This window comes from Manihot esculenta, chromosome 15, assembly GCF_001659605.2.
Source record: "Manihot esculenta cultivar AM560-2 chromosome 15, M.esculenta_v8, whole genome shotgun sequence".
In the NCBI taxonomy this organism is placed as follows: Eukaryota; Viridiplantae; Streptophyta; class Magnoliopsida; order Malpighiales; family Euphorbiaceae; genus Manihot; species Manihot esculenta.
This window is the reverse complement of record NC_035175.2, coordinates 24,336,189-24,339,914: the sequence shown is the minus strand read 5'-3', so window position 1 is coordinate 24,339,914 and position 3,726 is coordinate 24,336,189. Positions and strand designations below refer to the sequence as shown.

At 40.5% G+C, this 3,726-nt stretch overlaps 1 non-coding gene across 1 annotated transcript; it reads left to right on the top strand.

Moving 5' to 3' along the window:
* Window positions 1–3,280: 3,280 nt before the first annotated feature.
* TRNAN-GUU lies at window positions 3,281–3,354 on the top strand. Its single transcript has one exon. It is a non-coding gene; the product is annotated as a tRNA-Asn (tRNA).
* The last annotated feature ends 372 nt before the right edge of the window (window positions 3,355–3,726 follow it).

Sequence of the window (3,726 nt, the reverse complement as noted above, 5' to 3'; positions counted from 1 at the left end):
AGTGAGCCTGATGTGGAGATCCAAGAGGATCTCACCTATGTTGAGCAGCCGGTACGGATTCTGGACACTCAAATCAGGAAGCTGAGAAACAAGGAAATCCCGATAGTGAAAGTCCTTTGGAACCACCACAATATGGAAGAGTGCACTTGGGAGACACGGGAGTCCATGCTCCGGCAATATCCTCAGCTCTTTTAAGGTTAGTCTCTATGTGTTTTATGTTGTATGCCTTGCATGTGCTAGTTGAGGAACATTCGGGGACGAATGTTCTTAAGGGGGGGAGAATGTAATACCCGGCTAGACTCTGGTATCGGAATTCCTACCATCCGGCGGAATCTCGGATGTCGGAAGCCTCTAGTAGGGTAAAACCATGTTTTTATGAAATGTTTTAATGTGTTTTATGTTTTAAGCATGAAAGAAAATGAGTTTTTGCATGAAAATAGCATTGGAGGAAAACTCAGGTTCGGCCGCCGAACCTCAAGTTCGGCCGCCGAACATGCATGCGTTGCGGGTGTGCTTTAGGCCCCCGAAAGCATAAGTGAGGGAAGTCCAGGTTCGGCCGCCGAACCTCAAGTTCGGCCGCCGAACATGGCATGCATGCGGAGGCACATTCGGCCCCCGAACGTGGTCTGGCCAGCCACTATAAAAGGGTCCCTTAGCCAAAAACGGGGGAGTTTTTCCCCATTTTCGGCCAAGGTGAGCTCTCCGCCAACCCTCACCCATTTTTGATGTTCTTCCTCTAAATCTTTCAAGATTTTCACTTGTTTTAACTTGGTTTTGAAGATTTAAGCTTTTGAGCAAAGTTTTGGAGCTAGGAGGTTCAAGAACCAAATCTCTCCCAACTCTGAGTTTTTGGTCGTCTCTCTCGATCTTCAAGAGGTAAGAGCCGATCTTAAGCTCGTTTTATGTTTTGAATAAGTTTTATGCAAGATCTATGGGTTAGAATGCATGTTTAGGTTATGGTTATGTTTATGGGTATAAATGTGTGTTCTTGAACAATGTGGATGCTTGATGTGTTGTAGATGGGGTTTATGATGGTTTGAGACCCCTAGGAACATGTATGCTTGCGTTTGTGTGTTGTAGAATAGGTTTGATGCATGTTTGATAAGTTTGGAGGCGAAATGTGCATTGGGAGCCAAGTTTCTGCCCTTTGGCAGAAACCAGGTTCGGCAGCCGAAGGAACTTTCGGCCGCCGAACATGGCTGGGGAAGCAGCCTTTCGGCTGCCGAAGCTTGCCCCCGAAAGGAGACTTTCGTCTTTGTCTGGGAGTTTCGGCCGCCGAAAGTGCCGCCGAACATGCATGAGTTTCGTCTCTGTCTGAGAGTTTCGGCTGCCGAAGGTGCCGCCGAACCTGCCTGACTTTCGGCTCTGGAGGGACTTTCGGCCGCCGAACCTGCCGCCGAAAGTGCCCTGTCTAGGCCTCCTTTGCATGATTTTGTATGGTTGTTTTAAGGGGTTTTTGGGGAATAGTTTATAGTTATGTTCAGGTATGTTTGGTCCCTCATTTGAGTCCACCTGTGTAGGTTCGGACCCGAGGACCCCAGCAGTGAGTTCAGCTGCTTCGGTGTTGTCAGAGTCAGCCAGAGGTGAGTGGAACTAAACTTAATCTTTTAAATTAAATGTTTTATCATGTTTCATGCATCATGATTATGCAATAGGATGATTGCATTAGTTTCACGAATATGCCGCATTGCATCGATTGTTGTTGATGTGGGTGAATGTTGGATGACCCAATTAGTCCAAGACAGGAAGACCAGGACCCCATTCTACGGCCTGGCACAGAGTAAGGAAAGACCAGGACCCCATTCTACGGCCTGGCACGATAGTGGAACTCGAAGACCAGGAGCCCAGAGGAGGCCCTGGGATAATGGTAAGTAATGTATGTATGACAGGAAGACCAGGACCCCATGCTACGGCCTGACACAGAGTTAACTTGGACTAATTGGTGACAAGTTCACTCAACCCTTACGTGAATTGTCTGTGTTATGATGCATTTCATTGGAGCATAATATTAAAATGTTTTATAGTTCTTCTCACTGGGCTTTTAGCTCACCCCTCTCCCTTTACCCCCAGGCTTGCAGGTACAGGATAGAGCAGGAGTCCGGATAGAGTAAAGAATTTATGTTTATGTAATAGCTAGTAATGGACATGATCATATTGTAATGTAAAGTCTTAATCAGTATAGTTATGTAATGAGATGATGTATATGGATGTTAGTGGTGTGCTTGACCATAGATTGTTGTATCCCTTTTAATACATGATCTTAGAGATTTTTATGATGTTTATGTAACCAACTCAGTATATGTTATGCCACCCATTGGGGGCACTGATGAGATCCCACTGAGGGATCAATGTTATGTTTATGTTATGTATGATGTTTATGCACAGGTTGAGTTTGGTTAATGTATATGGAAAGAAAAGTTTTAATTTTTATGTATATTGTTGATCATGTATGGGATTAAACAGGTTCACAGGATGCATGTTAGGCTTGCTACGGGTCCCGGCGGCCTTAAGTCGACCCGGATCCTAGCGCCGGTAGCGGTCTGATTTTTGGGTCGTTACAAGGTGGACAGTCACTCTGATGCTCAAGTCAGTAAACTAAAGAATAGGGCAAATATAGAACTTGAGGACAGTTGTGTTAGAGAATTGCATACATTTACCTCTGTGATCGTTCGTTTTTATACTATAAGAGGATGGAGTTAATATAATATTTCCTGAAAATACAACGATGATGTGGCCGTCTATTTGATATGAGATTTTATCGGTTTAACTGGTCGGTGATCTTGTGATTACAGGCGTAATGGGAACCTGTTGGATTGTGTCTGCTAACGATAACTTCATGTGAAAACTCGACCTCTTTAGGGGCAAGCGAGTCTTGATAAAGAATCGGGTGTCACAGTATCCGAGTCTTCTTTCCTTTGAGTGAGACCGCATATCCACTTATCAGATCTTCATCACGTGGCCTCATTTTATAGTGAAAACCCATTACTCACTTTGGGTGATTTTTGTGTAAGTTTATACAAAATTTCAAATAAATTTTTTTATTTAAAATAAAAGAACTGAATTTTTTTTAATTTAAAAAATATTTATTTTTAAATAAAATGAATTTATATATAGTTTTATAACGATTTATTTAAATTCTTTTATTGTAAAATGAATCCTATTCTAAATGGAAAGTTTATGTTTTTTTAGTAGTAATTGGATGGGACCGGAACTCTGATAGATCTATGCATTTATTGACTAACGCCGTGATATAAATAATAGATCCAGGAAAGGACGTATGGCTGGAATAGCTCAGTTGGTTAGAGCGTGTGGCTGTTAACCACAAGGTCGGAGGTTCAAGCCCTCCTTCTAACGTTCGTTCGTAGATTTTCCTTATTCTTTTTTATTATTCCTTTTCTTGTATACATCCACAATACAAAATCCCAAGCTTTCAACTCACGATTTCTTAAGTCATTAGTTGAAATTTTGAATATGAATCTTTTTCTTTTTTGAAAAAAACTCATTAAACAAAAATTCTATTTCAAATTTAAGTCTTATAATCTTGAAAACAATTGAGTACTATAAAATCCAAATTATTAAAACAAAATCTGTGACTTCCTATTTTTTAGAATATAAATTATATGTGGAAAAATATTTTCTTAAAGAATTTTTTTTATGAAAAATATTTTACAAGAAAATATATTTTTATTATTTTGCCATAATATCAAAAAATAAAAAAAAATATTA